The sequence below is a fragment of the Athene cunicularia genome (assembly GCF_003259725.1).
Source record: "Athene cunicularia isolate RWA chromosome 14 unlocalized genomic scaffold, athCun1 chr14_part1, whole genome shotgun sequence".
Lineage (NCBI taxonomy): Eukaryota > Metazoa > Chordata > Aves > Strigiformes > Strigidae > Athene > Athene cunicularia.
In genome coordinates, this window is record NW_020799118.1 from 13709655 (window position 1) to 13731187 (window position 21533).

Sequence of the window (21533 nt, forward strand, 5' to 3'; positions counted from 1 at the left end):
TGGGTTTAACTTTTAGTCAGAATTTGTAATCTTACAGAAATTCACTGTCTTGTAGCTAAGGCTAAAGGTAATTTCAATGAGAAGACCAGTTAAAAAAGCAAGTTAAATGATGCACCAGACTGGCAAAAGCTCATGTGAAAATGATAAAGTAAGTGTGTATGGCTTTTCCTGAGACACTGCGGGTTGGTGAGCACCCAGTACGCTAGCAGATGGGATGGGGCTGGACTTCCCTGCGTTCCAAAGGGGAAAAACCCAGTGAATAGTTCACTAGTGAGAAGTAACTTCTTGCTTTTCCGTAGCGTGGGCTTCATCAGCACAGAAGTATGCATTGAGCTTCGTGTTTTAACAACTTAAGTTGTTGTCTTTTGCCTGGGAGGTGCTTAGCACGCTTTGGAAACCATACATGAGTAATTTTGCACCAGAATCTGGTTAAGCTGCACTATCAACTAGATTGCTCTCTCAGAGGAGTTTCTGAAGTCGGAGCAAGGTGAGGAGCAGCCCTTTGTGAAGCCCTGTATCTGTTGTGGTTTGGGACCGTGCTGCCTCTTCTGGGTATGCTGCTTTAGCATCTTTATTGAAAGAAGGGTGGCCGGTTGCTCAGAGTACTAAATAGCAGCAGCTTGATTTGCCTAGAAATGAGAGAATTGCTCTTCCTGCATTTCCAGGTAGCAGCAGTTTACAATTTAGTGCCTTCGAATTGCACGTTACATGGTTCAGGCATATTTTCATACTTCTTGACAGATGTGTTTTGAAACTCAAAATGTGTGAAATTTGAAATAAAACTAATATGAGACGTAGGTTCCTACATTGATCAAGCAAGATTTTAATTTTTTTGCTTTTTCTTCATTTTGTTTTGCAGGTATTCGTTTGGTAAGTGAATAAAAATGAGAAAAAATCTGCAGTAATAATGTATTGATGCATTTGTGGGTATGTAGCTTTTACATTACTCTAGCTTGCCTGCTCTGTCTTTCTCTGTTAAATGTTTAAGTTTTGATTGTTTCTATTCTCTGCCTGTCACTGAATTTCTTTCTGCCCATATGGCCCTAAGGAAAGGAAAACTGGTGTAAATTCTGTAAATTGAGATTGAAAGAGACTTGGTGAAGGGTTGTGTAAGTACCAGCAGCGTCATTTGGAGGGTGACATTAAAGATGAATAGTTAAGTAAGCCTGAGGCAACCAAACGAAGAGTGGTCTGAAGGACACCCCTGGGAGGGAACTTGTCCTCCCAAACTCCAGTTCCCTTTCCGCTCATGATTTGTATGAATTTCAAGAATCTCTTACTTGTATCATCTGCTTTTCCACTGGTGTGGGGTGCAGTTATTACTCCCTTAGAGGTCTGGAAAGTTGATGTGTTTGTACAGGTTTGGGGTTTTTTCAGTGTTAAGTATTCCAACCTACAGCTGGAGTCTAAACAGAAAGTTAGAAAACCTGGTAGAAAATGTTCCTCTCTGTGGAAATATTAGGAAAACTGCTAGTGTACTTTGATTTTCTGGGAAGTACTGCCATGGCATAATGTCTTAAAGCAGGCTATTTGGTTATGTCTTCTCATCCCTTGAGCCAGATGTTCATGCTGTTGGATGAGTGGGTGGAGAAAGATGTTGCATCACTGTGTAGATGAAAAGGTGATTGGTATTCCCAAGATACCACTACCCAGTCACAAATACAAATTTGGTTATTCTAGTATAAGGCACAAGAATAGTTAAAGTCCATTGTGTCTGTGTATTATGGAGGCTTGCAAAAGTGGTGACCGAGGTTGCCTCCCCTTCTCCTTGTTGGAATCGCATCCATCTCCTTGTTTACTGATTGATCATTTTAATCAGTTGTAAGTGCTTTAGTGCACGTGGGGTCATCGAGATGGTGCTTCACCAAGTGGAGAGGCGAAGGAATACGGAGAATTGTTTCTACTCTTGTGTGTTTGAGAGAATACTTCTAAATCAGATGTGGGTATTTTAACCAGCTGGACTTTACAATATGAATCCACGCTTTTGTAGAATTAGTGAGGACACCCATCTTAGTTTTAACTCAAGTTACTCATCGTCTTTATATGTTTTCCACTCTCACTGATGGTTGTAGAAAAACTGCTTTTTGCAAGTGGTGTTTTACCTTTCTTTAGCCTTTCTTTATGTCCCAACTGGATAGCCACCCTATGAGGATTACTGAAGTCCTTTGTACGCAGTAGGGTCTCTCCCTTCCTTGTTTTTGGCTTAAGGACTACTTCTGAATAAGATGAATGAGATGTAAATCTTGAGTTACTTTTGTTAGAGTACAGGAAAACCACAATATTTTTGTTATAATATAGCTGAAACAACAACATTGTCATCCATTGCTGTAGAAGTACATTAAATATTGCTGAGCTCTGGAAGCCTTGTTCTTTGGTAGCATCTACTTCAAAGCAAGATCTTTAAAAAAAAAAAAATTCCTGGAGAGATCTTTGTAAATGCTGACTGTTTCCTATTCCCCTCCAGGAAGTGTGCTTTTTTTTGATACATCTTAGGATGGATTTTGGTAGCCTCTATTAAAACTGCAGGCTGTCCCTATGAATTTTAAAGAACTCCAGAGTCTGGAAATAACAACAAGCTGTTAGGCCAAATGGGATCAACTGGTATTGCTACAGGTTTTGCTCTTTGCTCTTACTCCTGTCAGGTAACAGTTATTAAAAACACTCTTCACTTTAGGGAATGAACTGTGAAACAGCCGTGCAGGAGTGTTCACAGTGCAAAGCACGGGCCTCTTTGGACTATTTATCTTTGAAAGGTGAAGAGGTGCTCTGCAATCCTGGAGCGGGCATCAGCCTGGGGGTTAGTGCTGTAAGTTAGCCGAGCTGTAATCACTTCTTGGCTTTATTTATTGTTATTCGTATATAAATTTGGCTTTAGATGTAGTGTGGCATGTTTCAGTGAGCGCCCGGTGGTTTTACATGAGGTCCCTCCCCATGGATAGGCACAGGTCAGGCGTGCGAGACTCCCTCTCAGGAGACGGGAGAGCCTGACTTGGTGGCTCCTTTTTCCTCCCTGCTCTTGGCTGTGCAACACTCTGGTTGTTGAGTGTGGGTTTGGGTTCTTCCTAGCTGAGCTGAGGCTGCCGGGAGTCCCAGGGATGGGTGGATGGATGGGTGGAGGTGCTCGGTCCTCGGAGGAGCACACCTGCAGGGCCAGCAGTCAGGCTACTCCTAGAGAGCTGAGCTTTTGTGGCAACTTCATCATCGGCCTAAATGTCCTCCTTGAGCTTTGGTGTGCCAAGGGCTTTCCTCCGTGTCCCTCTGTTTGAGCACCTTTCTAGGTGCCTTGCTGACCTGTGTGTGCCATCACGAGCCAGCTGGCCTCACTCAGCACCCTTGGTCCTGGCTCAGCCCCAGAAATGGCAGGTCTCCCTCTCTCTGAAGTTTGCAGCTGTGGTGCTAGAACTAGAAAGAACCAGCAAGGTCAACTTGTTATTTCATCCTTCTTTTGAAATTAAGGACGTCTTTTCTCCTGGCTTAGAATGAGACCAAAGCTGCTTTAATAGATTTGTGGTGTTGACAGCTTTGCTGTTTCTGACCCTTCCTGAGCAAGGGTGCGCTCTCCTGGAGCAGTAGTTCCTGATGATGCTTCTGTCTGAGATACCCCAGAGGACGTGTTTTTTTGGTTTGGTTTTGTTTGTTGTTTGTTTTTTTTTTTTTCTTTTCCAGTGGAAGCCTGATTTAATATAGTGATTTATTATCTCTGTTCTAACAGGCTTTGAAAAAGATCATGCTCTTTTACAAGCTTTCTTGTCCTCTCTCATTTGTTCTGCCTTATTATTGTGTTAAGTAGTCCCAGATATTCAGAAGACAGTTTGATGGCCCTAAGTCTGTCCTGAGATATTGGTCAAATGAGATACCAGTGAGGAGCTAAGCAGAGCTGCAGAAAAGCTGCAAAGATCATGTGAATTGTAATGAACAACCACATCTTTCTGCAGAGTAAAAATCCAGGTGTGGTGTGGGAAAATGATGTAACTGTCTGGGGAGATTCTGACTCCACGTGTCACCTCCACAGCCATCGGATACCTCTCGGAGCAGCAATCTAGATTCCCAGCAAGGAACATGCAGAAAAGACAGAAATGTGTCTGTTTACCTCTTGGCTATCAATGGGATCATTAAACAGAAAGGATTGAGAAGCAGCTGATCTTATTTGACTCTTGATGCACAAAAGTGTCCTATTTGGAGCCAAAGCAAATGTTTCCTTGGGGATTGTTCCAGAGAGCCTTGCTTCTGCACTCTTTGCAGGCCAGCTCTATGGCTAGAATTAGAAGCATATTTTAAAAGTAAGAGCTTTTTTTCCCCTCTTGCAGTAAACTTTCTTGTTAATTTTGATGTGGAGAGAAGACAATCACTGAAAGTTGAGCTAAACTTCTCGGGTTTTTTCCATTATCTGTAAAGATGGAATAAGCAAATAATTTAGGTCATAACCTTGCCTGCCCCCAGATTTTATATTGCATCTGTTATCTCAAGATTTAAGATGAAGTATGTTTTGATTAGAAGTAGAAGAAAAAGTTGAGAGCCGAGTGTACGTAATTCTCCATTACTTGTTAAATCCTCACTCCTTACTTCAATGCAAATTGTTCCAAGGAGGATTTTCTTTTAAAAGGTCTTCAGGGATCTTGAATTTTAGATGTGCATTGACATAAAATTAAATGTTAGAGTGCACAGCTGGGGTTCTGGCTTTTGCTGTACAAGATTGCGATGTTTCTCCTGTGCTAGTGCACATTCCAAGGAAGAGGTGAAGTTTTCATATGAGTTGCACTATACTAGTGAGCAGCACTGCGGTCGCAGACGAAAACGGGAGTCAGTTGAAATGACTGAGGTCAAACTTCCCTAGTGCAGGTCCAAAGCTTAGTTTAAAAGTGTACTGAGATGGGGACGTGTCTGGGCTGAACTGTGCCCAGATTTAACCCGTTGATTCCTGCAGACCCATCTGCAGTGACTGTGTGGCGGGTGTGAGGTTGCCCAAGCGCAAGAGAGTTCACTGGCAGAGGTTTGCTTTTCTGCGTGGCAGCACAGAAGCATCATTCTAGCACCCGGTGGCACTTGTTACTCTGGTAGCTCGCTGTACAGATGGCATGTGGGAGAGACACCGGCAGCAGGACGTGGAGGACGGGTTGCTCTGTGTTATTCCTGGAGAACTCTGTTCTATTCCCAGCAGGAGACCACGGAGCTGCGGCAAGAGCGTCCCAGCAAGCCCCTGGGAATCGCTGCGGGGTTGAACACCCAGATGGCCATAAGCTGCTATTTATTCATCCTCCCCCCATGCCGAGATGGGAGGGACGGGGCTGCTTACTGACTGTTCCTGTTCCTGGCTAATATTGTGATCTGCTGTTCCTATTTCTCGTGTAAGAGTGGGAAACTTTTCTCTCTGTCTTATTAAATCTATTTTTCAAGCTGTCACTTAACCAGGTCTAGTGACAGAGTCGGATGTTTATGTGGCCCTGGACACTTGAACTCTGGTGTTTTCAATCACAACAGCACCTTTTGCCAGCCGTTGTGAATTAAATACTCCTTGTGACCTTTTACCCTCGCCGCTCTTAAATTCATGCTTTAAAAACAGCTTAATGAGGGGTTTACTGGCCCAATTGGAAGTTTTTATTAAAACCTATTAGTGTGCTAGAGTAGCCTGCCTGAAGGAAACGATTAGCCCAAAGCAACTAAAGTTGGAGCTGGCCCCTAGCCACACCAGGTTTTCTCTAAACTGTTTCCAGACCCACGTTAACCCTAACACTGCAGCTTGCATGGTATTCATATCCTCTGCTTTAATTTATAGCTTGTCTGATTCTCTCCCCAGCCTTTCTCCATGTTCACGAAAGCATTTTGTTTTAATGTAATTAGACCTGCATTAAAGGGCAACATGCCTTCATTCAAGCCTGACTCATTTGAGAACCTCAATTAAGTGGAAGCATTCCCCCAAAGTCTTCTGCTGATGCCGCTTAGAGATGGAGCTGCCCTATGGACAAGGTGTGGAGCCCTCTTGGACAAAGCCAAAACGCTCCCGGGGTGCTGGCTTAGCTTCCCATGAGGAGCATCCCAGCATCAAGTTGGTGATGCTCCTGCATTGGTGGAACACCCCGGGGTTTGAAGTGAAGCTGTGTTATCTGGAGGATAACGGAATAACATACAGGAGCTGAAGGGTGGAAATCCCAGCTGGCTTCTGCTGCTAACTTCTAATCGGATCTTAGCTTCTTTGCTCTAAGTCTGAGGTTTATATTCAAAACTGGGCCAGTGGTTCTTGCCAATCTTTAAAATAAACTTTGCAGTGCTACTGAAGCCCTGTAGCCATTATCATAGCATCATAGAATGGTTTGAGTTGAAGGGACCTTGGAGATTATCCAGTCCCAGCCCCCTGCCCCGGGCAGGGACACCTTCCACCAGCCCAGGCTGCCCAAAGCCCCGTCCAACCTGGCCTTGAGCCCTGCCAGGGAGGGGGCAGCCACAGCTTCTCTGGGCAACCTGTGCCAGGGCCTCACCCCCTCACAGTCTTTGTGTTATTTTTGTGTTCTTGTGCTACTGACTCCCTGCAACTGAGAAGAGCAGGCCAGAGCTCCTACTTGATAAGAAAATTGCTGTAGCAAATCCCATGCCCCAAAAATGCTGAGTAGCTGTCAACTTTGTATGTATTCCCTCCCCATCCATGCCCAGCTGCTTGTCCAGGCTTCCTGCAGTGTCTCCTTCTGAAACCACAAGGTCTTTGGAGGAGGACTTCCAGTTGGGTTTTTTTTTAATATCTATCTATCTATCTATCTATCTATCTATCTATCTATCTATCTATCTATCTATCTATATATGTGTGTGTGTGTATATATATATATATGTGTATATATATATATATATATATGTATATATATATATATATATATATTTATATTTGGTACTTGCCTGTTTGTAGATGTCAGCAACTACTGAACTGAAGGCATGAAATACTACAAAACTTGTAAGGTGTGTTTAATGTTTTGCTGGTGGGGTTCTTTGTTGTCTGGCTGCTGAAATGACTGTCTGTGGGTTAATGGTACATCCCCAAAGTAACGATACATCACCGCTGTACGTGTTGAATGCACATGTCAGGCCTGATGTTTTTTGTTGCTAACCTCTGATGAGGGAAGGCAAACCGAAGAGTGAGACATAAACTCCCACCTACAGGACCTTGTTTTAGCCTGGAAAGAAGCTTACAGACAGTAAATATCAAAATTAAAAGGGGTGTGTGTGGGGGAAATGGAGTTGCCAATGTACCAAATAGGCTGCTGTTTAGGTGATAGAAGGTTTAGGTTCTGGGATACATTTTGGGCATCATAAAGCATAAATAAAGCACAAACCTAAAAGCAACTGGTCCCTCTCTACACCGTGTGTTTCCTTAGTGTCTTTATTTTTACTGGAATATAGATGCACCAACCTTGGGAGGTACCTTTTAAAAAGAATGTTTAAGGAAAAATCTGCCATTAAAGTTATTACTGTAAAGTAGTGCCTTTGATTGCGGCAATTATGCAAAAGACTTTAAGGGATAAAATACTTCTTAACAAGGACTGATGTAAATGGCGGTGCTGGAATGAGTGCATAACTTCTTCAAGCAAGATCTTTCCATGCAAGTAATTTTCCTGCAGCCATTTGCCATGTTGCCTGGATGTCGACCTGTGTAACCGATGACCGGCCTGCGGATGTGATTTTATTTTCTCTTAATACAGGAATGTAAGTGGGTGGAATGGGAACGCTGGTCTTGCAGAAACTGGGAAACCCTTTCCCTAAGCAAATTGTTTCTCCACAGCTCTTGTGACTGACTTTTGTCCTAGCCTTAATAAAAAGGAAACAAACAAAAATGCTTTTTGCAGGGCAGAGATTTTCCTCTGAAAAAGCAAGCTGAACTGGGTGACTAGCAGGAGTGAAGCTCTCCTTGATTAATGCTCTCACCTTAACGTGTTGCCAAAGTTAAGTTAAATGAAATTTCTTCCAGTATTAAAGCAGAGAAGTTGCATCCTTGTCTCCCATAGTTTGAAAAACATTGACCACAGTTAGAAGGCAAGTATCTGTTACTGGCATGGCAGAGAGACCTATCCCCTGTTTTAGTCTGTGGTGCTTTAACTAAGCTTTTGGCTCCTGGTGGGGCAGAAAGAAAGTGCCACGCAGTGCGTGGCATCAGTTATGCGAAGGTTTACTGTTTCAGTTAAAATTATTCCCCAAGTGTCTATGGACAGTCAGTGCCTTGAGTTTGGACTATGTCAAGGATGTTCTCCCCATATTATGGGTTTGTTGTCATTGGCCCTCCTGCAGCTGCTGTATAGCAGCCAAAAGCCTTTGTAAAGCCACTGCAGTGAGCGGTCGTGGAGGTACAGCAGCATGGCAGGGTGCTCGCACGGGACGGGAGCACTGTTTGTGCTCTGTGAGGTGCCTGAATTGCTGCATCCCTTTGAAACCTTGGCACTAAGGGTATGGTAGAAATGCAAAATGAGCATGCGTGTGTTTTGATTAGTGATGTGTCCAGTCTGCCTGAAAACCTGCGTTGTGGGGAGAAGGCTGCGGGAGTTAAAGACGTAACAGCAAAAAAACCAAAACAAAACAAAGGTCTTGAAGGTCTGGTGGCATTGATGTCATCTATGGGTGTTGCGATGCAGCAAATTGCAGGGTATTTTGTTTAATGTGTGCTTCAAAACCAGGCCCAGCCTGCCCGAGGATGCAGGAGCCTCTGTCCCTGCCAGCAGTGGCGACAGGCAGCCCCGTTGTTCGGCCAGCGCTGGGCTCGCACGTGAGCGCCGTGTCTCTGGCGAGCGCTTGGATGCTGTCACGCAGATTGAGCTGCGAGGCCGAGTTTGGCTGGAGCAGGTGTAGTCATTTGCAATTATAATCATAGTTTCTGGTTTTGCAAATCTCTGTGCAAATAGCAAAGGCACTGTATTCAAAGCTTCATAACCTCTGTGTTTTCTCCTGAAATGCATTCTCTTCTTTTTGGGTGCTTTTCCTACTTTGTAAGGAAAGGATTTAATGTGCTGAACTGCAATGGTATTAATGCCTGCTTAGATTTTTATCTTTTTAACAAGGTTCTAACAAGGGAAAATTTGTATATGTGGGTATTTATTTTAAATCCAGGCGTCTTTGTACTAGGAGAAAGACAATGCAGTTCAATTAACATTTTAGTTGCTGTAAGTATGTAAGGGTGCACCTATTCACAGATACACCTGAACAGTTTGGTCCTGGCACTGTGTTCACTGGTGTGTGTGCAATATAAAACCAGCACTTGTTCTCCTTATCTTGCGTTAGCATCTCCGTTATCTGCTTTCCTGAGCTTATGCTGGATTTGTGTTAAGCCTTTCCGTTAAACTTGTAACTTCGTGCGGCGCTCCCAGTTGCGGCTTCCTGTGCAAAAGGTAAAACAAGACCAGGGTTAATAAAAGTGCCAGCTCACTTTTAAAAAAAAAAATAAAATTTTCTCGTAGCCTTTTCATAGAGGTGTATCTGAACAAAGGCACTGGCTCTGATCATGCTCAAATTTTTGAAGAGGATTTGACTTTATGTCCAAACATCCCAGCTTGGACTGATTGCTACTTGTTTTGTAAAAAAAAAAAAAAAAGAAAAAAAAAAGAAAAAAAAAAAAAGAAAAAGAAACAAAAGAAGGCATTTCTTTTGACAAAGAAAAAAGCTAGTTCCAAGCTTGCTATAGGCAAGGGAAGTGCTGCCCACCACTGAAAGGCCCCCACCACTGGGGCTGGGGTTCAGCACTGTCTGGTAACGCATAGGGACAGTGCACAGTGCGAGACAGGGCAACCTGAACACAATGTCCACTTGTTTGGGGGTTTTAAGGAGGTCAGTTGTAATTACCCACTTGGAGTGTGGCCGGGAGAGGGTGATTAATTTCCCCGCTCTATCAGAAAAGCCTGTGGGAATTTTAATGACCCCAGCGATAAGATCCTCAGTTTGGGGCATCATTCAGAAAAGCAGAGCTCCACCTGCCCAGCCCTGCTGCAGTGCAGGGTGTGCTGGGGTTTGGGACCGATTTGGCCGTGAGATGGGACGGGGAGGTTCATTGCGGGCAGAAGAGTGCATCTGCAGAGTTGTCATCCGTGTCCTGTGGCCCAGATGAGTTTTCGAAAGGTAACTGGGCAGGTATGACCGCTCTGACCTTGCTCAGGTCGTGCATTAGCAAGAGGTTGCAGCAGTTGTATTGAATGTTGGGAGGAGCTGTTGCTTCTCTCTCTTTTGTTTGCTCCTATTTAATTGCACAAAAGCATGAATTTTCCTTCTGCCAAGCTGGAGCAAAGCCTTTCAGCAAGGCTAACCTCGTACAATAGCCACAAAATTGTTCCTGTAAATACTGTACTATGCAATTATTTTTCTCCTTTTGCTCTATTTTTAAAAACAAAACTCAGGCAATTGTTTGAAACAGCATTTTGTTAAGTGTTCAGGCAATTGCAGAGGACATTGCCTCTATTTTACGTCCTCACCTCATTTATGGGTTAGTACTGGTTTTTCTGCTTCTGAGTAGTACCTCCTGTCTGGCCGTAGGGCTCACCTACGCGTCGCACCGTGTTGGGAGGATCTTGAGGGTGCTGCTGCAAGCTGCCAAGCAGGAATAATGGCACTTTGTTGTCCCTGCAATATTTGCCAGTTGTCATAAATGCCAAGAGTCAGCACAGCCCAGGCATAATCCACCTACTTGGTTTTACCTTTTAGAAAGCAGTCAGTTCTAGTGAGTGTGTCCTGTAAGCCAGAAGGCCAACTTAAAAGCATAATACCCTCAAAAGTGGGAGATAGACAGTAAAGCGTCTTCTGATTTTTAGTGAGAAAGGCAAGTTGGGGAGAATCCAGTGAAAACAATGGGTTAGCTCCATGACAGTGCTGGCTTCAACAGGCTGACACTTCTCAGCAAGGCGCTATTTAAATTCATTGTGATATCGCCAGGCTTTTGATGGAAGGAGGATGAGAGATGGGCAGAGTTGTCTTCAAGGCATGCTTCGATCAAACGTTCAAGTCTGGCATGGGAGAATGAGTTTTATTTTTATTTTTCTATTTTTCTGAAGTTAAATAAACCTTGATGTGCAGAATAACCCCTGAATAATAATAATAATAATAAACTGAAGGACATCCAAGGAACTGCTGGCATTTTTATTTTCCATTAACCACACTGTCATTTCTAATGTGCATCTGATTTATCTATGTCTGGTTAACCATTCAGATGCCCTTTTTCTGACCTGATATATATCACATAGAAGTTTTGTGGCAGTAATGTATAGAGGATGATTACAACTCTGAATGTAAAGTTTTGGAGCACCATTCTTGAACATAGTGGGTCTTGTTGGGTGTTCCGGAGGTATATGGTAGAATTACAAATTAAAGGATTGAGGTCTCGGAACTTGGCATCTCTTGGGGCTCAGAGGAAGGTTGGTAGGACTATGGGCCCTTTTTAAGGAACCAAGTCTATTGGGATTCTTCAACCTTCTTTTATTCTGGATTTGATCTGGAGTTTGGAAGTTTGAGTGGAAGTCTGTAGATTTTGGATGCTTTCCACCAGGAATGTTTGATGAGCAGAAATGCACTGCAGTTTGGGTCAGGTTAAATGGTCTAGATCTTTTGGCTTTTTTAATCAGTCATAGGTTTAAAAAGCTCTTTGTCTGAAGAATCATCAGCAGATCTGCACTGTATCCTGAATGTCTGTGCAGAATCTCAGTTGCTCAAATGCGGATGTGGAGGGAGCAGTAACACCGTTACAATGGAGACAGCATTTTGGAAGGAGGAAGAACACTTTAATATTCCTGCCCATTTGTATCTGGTACTAATTTTTTTGGCCGTATATTTTTTAAAAAATCAGTATTAATCCACTGACTTGACCAATAAAATAAAGGGCTGGTTTCAGGGCATGTATCCCAGCATTCTCTCATCTGTTCTTACTGTCTCGTTTTTCTTGCTGGGAGGAGGAGTAGTGGTGTGGATTTTTTTTTTTTTCCCTTCTTTTAAGTTGTTGTCTTAAGGGTATTTATTTGACTGTTTGATGCTATTGAAGGCTAGAGAGGTTAATCTATTTATGCTGGCAGAATCCCTTTCTGAAGCCTCTGTTTTCTCACAAGTCTGTATTTTGAAGTTTGTTGCATTTTCTGTGTTCACTCCATGTTAAACACTGTAGAAGTACTGGCATTGGGTAATGGAGTGAGAGCCAAAGGTCAAGTTTGATCTTCCCCTAAGGCCAGACTCCTTGATCTCTCTGGAGCGGGGAACAAGCTGTCACTCTTCACTGTCTTTGCAGAAATTGATGTAAAAGTGAGCAACCACATGAATGGAGCCGTCTATGGATTTCTTCTTAAAGTTCCTTTGTCCAAAAATGCTGTTTCCTTGAAATAGAGATTATTTGGGGGAATGCACCAGTTTGAACAGATTTCTGGATCAGAAAAATCAGGTCAGCATTTTTGAAATTGTGGAAACGTTTTGTCTTGCCACCTTTAAATTAGAAAAAAGTGTGTTGTAGTTTAGAGAGGTTTAGTGTATAGAAATGTAGACATCATTTGCACTTATCATAGCCAGAAGCGCTTGTGTTAGTGTGTTTGTGCATGTGAGCGGACTGATTTGTGTGAAGGAAATGATTAATGACTTAGCGTCGTTTAAAACCTGTATCTTTCTAAACTTAATGGGATTTGACAGTGTTCTTGAGCATCATCTGAACTTCAGATTCTGGGTAAAATCATTCCAAGAGCGAAAGTGCAAAATCTGAAATAGAAGAGAGGGCGTGCGGAGAATAGTGTGCACTGAGCTGTTGAATTGTGTTGAGTTGGCGTCTCAAAGATTCCACATCAGGGACCTTGGGCCTTGGAGCTGCCAATTTTCTTACTGTACCCAGAGCATCTTGTTTGACTCTAAGGAATTTACTGCAGCAACTGGGAGCTGAAATACCTCGTGTGCTTTTATACAATTTGTGGCATCTTTGCACAGAATTCAGAGCTGATGCATCTGCTTCCTACTGAGCCCCATGCACTTCAATACGCTCCTGAGCAGGATGCCCTTATTTTCTTAAATACTATATTAACACTTGAGTCTTACAGTTTTATGTTATCACTTTTGATTTAAGGAGAATGTTATCTCACCAAGTACTTCTGACCGCCTCTTCATTGCATCCACCATGTTCCCTTAAACTCTTAAAAAATTTGATTCATTTATTTATTCTGAGTCTAGTGAAATAATTTTCTCATGGGTTTCTTTTCCGTTTCTAAACTGGGTAAAACCGCAGTGTTAAGCCATCCTCTTCCCAGTCGTATATAGGAAGTGAGCCTGAGCCAAGGTACATATTTTATGTTAGTCAGAAGAGATAAGTGTCAGGATTTCAAAGTAAATTCCACCCTGCAATTTCCAGTGCTGAAATCTCAGCTGTACCTTGGCTCTTGTGCCTTGATTCCAAACAGTTGGTGCTTTTATTGCAACTCTCTCATATTTTTGTATTCCTTTATATGGGGGGGTGCCTACACGCATGCCAAAATTATCTGTCCGAGTCATAATCCCTCTGGGAAAACCTTTGAGTGGCAGGAATCCTGCAGGTAGTGAAGCCGGAGAGGGTGCTGGCCCACGAGCTGAGGGTGTGCCCGCCGGGAGGGGAAGAGGAAGGCACGCGATGCCGTGCTTTTATCATCTCGGGAAGAGCACAAGTGGCTCCTCTCGGCGCGCAGCAGAAGGCTTAGTGGCTGAAGGCAGTGCTCCGTCCCCAGGGGTACGTACCTGTCACGGGGAGAGGGCGGGTTGTGTTATCGGTGGGGAGGGAGATGAGCCTGGGGCCGTGCTCCCACTTGCCTGGTGTGTATTAACTGCATTTCCCTTGACATCAGAGAGGGATAAAACTTTCCCCAAGGTGCTTCCAGACCTTCATGTAAAGCTGCTACATAAGAGCGAGAGGCTGCTGCTCAGTGAAGGCACAGTGCCTAAAATAACAGTGTTTTAGTAGTGGGATTTTGAGTTCTATCCTATGCTTTTAGGCTATTAAGTGATTAAACCACCATTAAAAGTGGACTAAACAGCTCAGGGTTTTAGTGGAGCAGGTAGCTGAGGTGTGGAGGTTTATGAGGTTACTTCTGGCTTTAAACTCCAACAGGGGATGTTTAGACTGGACATTGGGAAAAAATTTTTCACAGAAAGAGTGGTCAGAGAGTGGAATAGGCTGCCCAGGGAGGGGGTGGAGTCACCATCCCTGGATGTGTTTAAGGGTCGTTTGGATGAGCTGTTGGGGGATGTGGGGTAGGGAAGAACTTTGTAGAGCAGGGCTGATAGTTGGACTCGATGATCCCAAGGGTCTTTTCCAACCGGAATGATTCTGTGATTCTTGATTCCCCGTTTATTATGAACATTTACCAGGGAGGAGATAAGGGATAATTTTCTATTTTGCTTCATGCTTGTCTGAGCCATGTTGGGCTGTGTCCAATTCAGTATCTAACCTCGAGCTCAGCTGGAAGGTCTGCAGGATGGAGCCCTTTGCTCCTGTGAGTAGGAAGGACAGCAGGCTGGGGTTTGAGCTGTGCAGCCTGAGCCTCTCAGCAAGGATTGCTCAACCTCCCTGGAGCTGCCGCGGGGCTGGCCGCCTCGCTGCGTGGGCAGGCTGGGCTGCGACCTGCCTGCCGAAGCCCAGGCGGCTTCCAGGGATGGGTGGGAGCTGGCAAAAGCAGGAGTAGGTCCTGCAGCTCCAGGCTGGTCGACTGTCAGCACCCAGCCACCGGCCTTCTGAAGATGCGGACGTTTTCCCTCTGCAAAGGAGGTGTTGGGGCTGGTGTGGGGTGACTGCACTTACACACAGTGGAGATCTGCCTGGGAGCAGAGGGGAAAAGTCATCCTGCCGCGCTCCCAAAATAGGGTGGTACTTCTATGTGGGAGGGGTGAAAGGAGAGAGTAAAGATGATCCCCCCTAAAAAAGAGTGAGGGGGGAATAAACAAGCTGTGCAATAAGCAGTGAGCAATCTGGGTGCAGGGTAGGGAGGAGACGTCAGGAAGGCTCCTCTGGGGGAAAGGAGCAATGGGAAAGGTGAAGGATGAGGGGCAGAAACCGATGGGGAAATCGTTCTTGTCCCTTGTTTCGGATTGCTGAGGTAATGTTGTTATTTTTGAGTAGAGAGCTGGAGCGCATGGCAGAGCTCAGTTCCCCCGTGTGATGTCTCTGCTCGGCCTCGCAGCTGCAGGAGGAAGGCTGTCAGCGACGGGAGCGACGGGCTGCTCTGGCTGTGCGATGGCCCTTGGCTATCGCCAGTTGTCACGGGGGCAAACACTGCCCGGATTTTTTTTTCTTTTTTTTTAATGCAGTTTGGTAAACACAAGAGCCAGATTCTAGGCATAAATCAGGAATAGCATCAGTGCAGTTGGATCTGCCCAGCTGGGCTGAATATCTCGCCTGGGGGAAGGCATTGTGCAGAGCCGGCGTGCTGGGCTGCTCAGATCTATTTGATGACACTGAAAAATCACCAGAGGGATGGGGAGGAGATGCTGGGGAGGTGTCCAAGGGGTAACACAGAGATGTAGCTCTTCCCATCTATTCTGCACTTTGCTAAGCTTTAAAATGCCACTTTTTGTCCTTTGCATTTAGCTGATAAATGTATTATGTTCTCACTTACGTGGCTTACTTCTTAATATGACCTCCTCTGGCTCAGTCAGCTTTTAAGACAGAGATGCCCAATAGCTAATGACCAGGGAGAGGAGGATGCTTTAAAGCCAATATTCAGGTGCTTTAGATGCAATGCTTTAAATCTGAGTTTCAGACAATCCAGCTATCAGAACTGATTACATTGAAATATGTGTGCCTTCATCCCGAGGCTTCAGCAGGAGGTTAATCCCATGCCCTGGGCCCACTGGGGAAATGCCCAGGCGATGCCAGCGCTGAGCAGCCCCAAATTCCAGCCACGGGGCCCCGATGTCACATGGCTCTGCCCAGGGCGGGTGCTGGCACAGAGCGGCATCGCTCCGTGCTGATTTCCACACTTGTACAGATCTGCGGGCACGGCACGGAGATCTTTGTCCTAAAAGGCTCCAGGATTTACAGCTGTGTTGGTTGTCAGGCCCTTGGGAAGGGAGTTGGACAGCTTTCAGTGCTCAGAGCTGTTTTGTCTGTGTCCTTGCTGTAGAGCACGTGAGGTTCAAGCTGAAGTGTCAGTTGGGCTTTAAAATTTACCCCCAGATACAGGAGTGAACCAGACCTTGGAGCAAAGATAAATCCACATCCCTGGGGGGTTTCTCATGGGCTGCTGGGTCTTGTGATCAGTGCTGCAGCTCCTGTGTCGTGATACAGCACGGCTCGTCTTATCAAATCCGTGCTCACGTTTTGCAGTGTTGTGTCAGCCCTACAGTGTAGCTCAGACAGGGATTTTATTTATTTATTTATTCTAAAAGAAAGTCACTTGATGCATGTGTTCCAGTCTACAGGAATATGGAGAGCTCTGAGATCTGCACAGTCAAAACGGTATATAGATAGTTAAGTAGGGGAATTTGGCCAAGACTTTCTGGCACAGAGCTTGGATAGTTAGAATAATTTATTATAATATTTTCCCATCTGTTTGTTATTATTAAATATGAAGTACTGATGTTGCACAATCTTACCTTTTGGATTTATGTCCAGAAGAAATCGGTGTACATTTTTACTGAATACCTTTTAACTCTAAGTTATGGTTACAAACAGCATTTTGAACTTCTTTCTCCTTTGTGACTTTAAAGTAAAATTAAATTTAAAAACTCCTGACACATGCCACTCTTTAAGGGTCAGCAATTTCTCTTTGGAAAATTATCCTGTACACGAATATCTTTTTCAAGTGTTTTATTTCACTTCTAAATCCTGGGTTGCCGGCAGTTTCTTTTCCTGCTTGGGTTGTCCATGAAGGAAAGCAGTCAGTTTTACAGTTGTGTCAGTGGCCGTGCACACATGGAAGGCAAAATACTCTGTATTTATACCAACACCAGGTATAAAACTGCTGTGAACTATAAGGTTTATGTGATTGCCAGAAAATAACTCCTGCTGCTGAACTGCTGGTACTGCTGCCTGGAACTGCTGCAGCCAGGGCTGGAGGGAACTGCAGGTATCCGACTGGTTTTGTCACACGTGCCCCTCCTCAGGGCCACCCTCTGTAATGGATATAACTCTGTAGATTAACAAGCATCTCCAGAAATTCTAGGTAATTGCTAAAAACTCCCCTCCCTGCAGATGCATCAGCTGGGAGAGGATCTGGGCTTTTCTTTTGAAACAAAGCACTTTTTCACTCCTTTTGGTCCAGAGTCTTGCTATGCTTGGTTCTATTTCCACATTTCTAGATACTTCAAAAAATATTTTATCTTTGATATCTATACTTATCCTCCACTGTAGTCATTTAGAGTGGGACATTGTGTCATGCTAAAAAGCTATTGATCTCTTTTAAGTGGCTTTCTAGACCAACTGAGCAATACTACATTTATTAGAGGGACGGGTAAATTTTTGTATGGAAGTTTGCTGCACATGGTAACATTTAAAAATTGGCTGTTTTATAAAGTAATTATTTTAACAAATAACGCAGATATTTTAGAATTGCTTTTTGTTCCCTTACCATGTTTCAAATGACTTTAAATAAAACATATTTTTTTCCCTTCTATCCAGGGCTTTATTGGTGTGAGCATACTGCGGCCTCAGGTGTATGATAAATCACTGGAGTAAGCGGTGCTGGTGTTCAGGCTACCTTCACACGTGTTTCCAGTTACTGAATTTCAGCCCCCAGCTTTACTGACAAGTTTACCATTAATGATTGAAAGTTTGCATCAAAGACTGGTTGGTTATTTCTCTCGATAAAAAGAAAGTATTCTTTGAGTGACTGTTTTGGAGGTGTTTCCATTCACTTGCAATTTCAGTATTAAAGCAGCTGCAGGATATTTTCCCTGGCTTTCCTGTGGTATTGATAACTATTTGTGTGGAAAATCCCGAAGTGGTACCTGCTATTTTGCATTTCCAGGTTGGCTTTCTGTTGCTGAATGCTTAACGAACTACACGCTCCCTTGCTGGATCATTCTTTGTTCTGGGGAACATGCATTTTCAGCCTGAATTAATAACACTGTAGAGTGAGGACAGAAAAGCCAGTGATTAATTCATATGGTTCATTTTATGCACTGAAGTCATTTGGATTTCTTACAGCGGGGAGAGCCGAGCGAGTGTATGAGTCTTGTGGTATTGGGACGTATGTGAATAGCTGTTTAATATCAGTTGTCACTATCCTGTGTGATTCTTTTTTTTTTTTTTTTTTTTTTTTTTTTTTTTTTTAATGTGGTTGATTTCAGCGGTTTATATAAAAACATAAAAAGCTGCTTCTTGAAATTAGAAGCAAAAATTCTAATTATATGCTACAGAATATGCTCACAAGTGAATTTGATGTCACACGCATGGGAAACCCACCACCCAGGTTGCCTGCAGCAGAACCGTGGCTGGCTGCTTTGTGGCGCTGGGGCGGCGAGGGGCAAAGGAAAATCTTGCTTTACGCTGTGTTATGTTATCATTAAACCACTGAATCCTTCCAACTGGCAGCTTCTCAGCAGAATTTGGGGAATGGTAATATTTGTGGGAAAACATGCTGCTTTTCTTCTCTGTTCCTTTCTTTTACCAGGAAGGCTTCACAGCGTTTGCAGCTGGGCTGGAGAAGGGGGATTGTTCTGCAGTTGGCTGTGGGTGTTTGCTGGGACACCCAACCCTGTGTCTTTCTTCCAAAAGCCGTGATGCGGATCTGTCAGAGGGGCAAGGGAGCTATTTTGTTGGGGTGAGGTGAATCAGGATTCTGACCAGAGGTTGCATGAGCATCAGCACATCTTTGCTGGTGAAGTGGCTCTGCAGACCCTTTGCTCGGCACTGTTGGGTTTTCACACCTCACAAGTGGGCTGTGCAAACCCCGCCAGCCTGAAAATGGTGGCCAGGCCGTAGTCATCCAGGCTTCCCTTCACAACAAAGCTTGGGTAAGCAGCTTTCATGCTGCTACATCCTTAGGAATCAATACTGAATATCTGTGGTCACAAACAGAGCAAAATTCCTGCTCTAAACTTCTCCAAAAGTTAATCTGCAATTGGTTTTGATTTTGTAGCAGAAGCAATAATTAATAAAAGGTTAGTAAGAGCTCTAGGAAGTAGGGAAAGGGCTAGGGATTTTAAAAATGCATTCCTGGAAGAAACAGCCCTGCCAGCTAAACTGTTAGACAATTTAAAACGAAAGATTCCATCCTGTGAGTGTGGTGGTGGGGTTTCTTGTTTGTTTGTTTTTGTTGTTGTGGTTTTTTTGTTTTTTCTAATGACCTCCTGGCTAGAGGAGAGGAAAGACTGGACTGGATTTAGGGTTGTCTTTATTGCTGTATTTTGTTACTGACTATGGGACGTAGATGTGAAGAAATAGAATTGCAAGGCTTAAAATATTAGCTGTGGCTTCATCATGTTGCTGTGTCAGGAGCTTTAGGATTCCTCCATAGCTCACTCCAACTCTATAGATGCAGTGACAGTTGTCCAGACCCTGTATCTGGAGGGGGTGTGATACAGAAATAATTAGTGTGCTTAATTCCCTGTCAAGGGAAATTGGTTTGATGAATGGGGCAGAAAACAAGAAATGAAGAGCCCCGCGGTTCTAAACCTGTTGGTGCCACCACCGGTGCCTCGAGAGTGGGTTGGGAGCAGGTCTGTGTTGCTGTGGTACCTGAATTAGAGTGCAAAGCCACCACCTAGCCCAGAGGATACAGGAGGGCTGGTAAACTGAGGCCCGAAGCAGATCGTGGAAGACAGGAAACTTCCCGCAGAGCGTGCGGCACGTGTTTAGTCTTGCATAGTCATTTCTGCAGAGTGCAATTATGTAGTTACTTTGCCTTGGGTAAATATAGATTTCAGCTAGCACGAGTTTGAAGTGGATGTTGTAATTTTGGGAACATATATCTGTTTTAATTTCCTCTCCAAGGTTTTCTTGATCGCTCCCTTGATACTTCTCCCATCAAATTACTCTCTTGACAGTTGACTGTGACAGCTCAGGTCTCTCAAGAACATTTGCCTCTGTCCCAGATGAATTTGAGCTTGGAAACTGCGTCGGAGGGGACAGGTGAGGACGGGTGGGCAGAGCAGCCGTTTCTGCATGCAAAGTGCAAGCAAAAGGGGAAAATGAAGCGTTTGCCTAGGACTGTCTTTAGTCACCAAACTTGCCAGTTTTAGGGCTCGGGTGCGTGACTGCTCTCCTGCCCGTGGGGCACAGCCTGGGCTCTGATGCTTGTGGGGTGCTGGATGCTCACTGCTCCCACCCCAGGACATGTGCTCAGAAGGGAGCTGAGCATGGGGCTGTCTCCCAGACCCCCAGATAACTCTCTTGGGGGAAGGATTTATTTGGGGGTTGGGTGACCAGTGCCACGGTCAGAGCAGTGCTGTGCAGGGTCTGGATGCCCGGGGCTGAGCCATACTGCCTTGGGTGGTGTCCCTGAGCTAACAGTGGGCCGAGTTAGCAGGGGAAAACTCCTCGTTTAGGTGAATTACCAAAAGCTGTTGAACAGCAGCTCTTAAACCTTCACAACTAGATGATGTCTTCGAGCCCTTTTGCTCGCCTTTCCTGAGTATCTTGCTAAAGAAACACTCTTGTTGACCCAGGCAGGCAGTTACTATTTTTTAATCATTGCACTCTGCTTTACTAGCACAGTTTACAAATTGTTTCTTACCTGTGTAATTCTGTTTAGCTGGATTTAATAAAACAGTGTGAAAAAAGGAAACACGAGGCATATAGCATTGTGTATGCAGTGATTCAGGAGGAGTTAAGGGGCAATGCTGCAATACTGTTCTGCTGTGGTCATTATGAACCCTAATAGCTGCCAACCATGTGTTGCTTATGTTTATTTGTAAGCAACGAGTCTGTGTTCAGACTCAGGGCCCCACCTTTGCTGAAGATCTAAATAATAGTTTGGGTTTTTTTTTTAAGAGTATAAAAATAGTATCTAAGTTGCCATTTTTGCCAGGTTTGATGTTGAGTGCTGCCTCCATGGAAGCCAGCTGTGGCTCTTCAAGGAGTTTCATGAAAATATTTTTTGAGAAATATTTTTGGTTTTACATTTTGTTAGCACATATTAATATTGACTGTTCAATAGTAGGCAACAACTCTGCAAAACTGCCAGAAAACAAAGAAAAATGTATATTCTTTTCCAAGTGTTGGGGAAGATGAGGCGAAGTAGAAGTTATTTATCCCAGCTGACATTCTCAACCATAGAATGAATGCATAATGTTTTCCAAAAAATAAGTGGCTCATAACTTCCAGGAATCAAGAACCTTGATTTTCTTCAGGCTATATTAACACTAATCAGTCCCACAGAAGATGTGCAGTTAATGTCAGCTAACTGTGGCTGTGTCATTAACAGCATACTGGGTTCTTAATTTTATTTAATAAAGTCCTTGGATATGTGCAGAACTTCCACTGATGGGTATCAGAGCTAGGATACAGGTCTTCTTAATGAGAAAGTGATCTGTTTTCCTCTAGTTTCAATGTTTTCAAGAAAATAAAAAGGGTATTGAGGAATTCACACTCATACAGAAAAAACTCAACATCGGAAGTCTACTTGTTATGTCTGCAGTAATAAATTTTG

General features: G+C 44.0%; 1 protein-coding gene and 1 long non-coding RNA gene across 2 annotated transcripts in view; both read left to right on the forward strand.

The window, feature by feature from the left end:
• Positions 1-21533, forward strand: part of LMF1 (lipase maturation factor 1) — a 193596-nt gene that overhangs the window by 13787 nt on the left and 158276 nt on the right. The window lies entirely within an intron of this gene.
• LOC113485606 lies at positions 14101-19643 on the forward strand. The gene is made up of 3 exons (XR_003399459.1): positions 14101-14291; positions 14459-14464; positions 19633-19643. It is a non-coding gene; the product is annotated as an uncharacterized LOC113485606 (long non-coding RNA).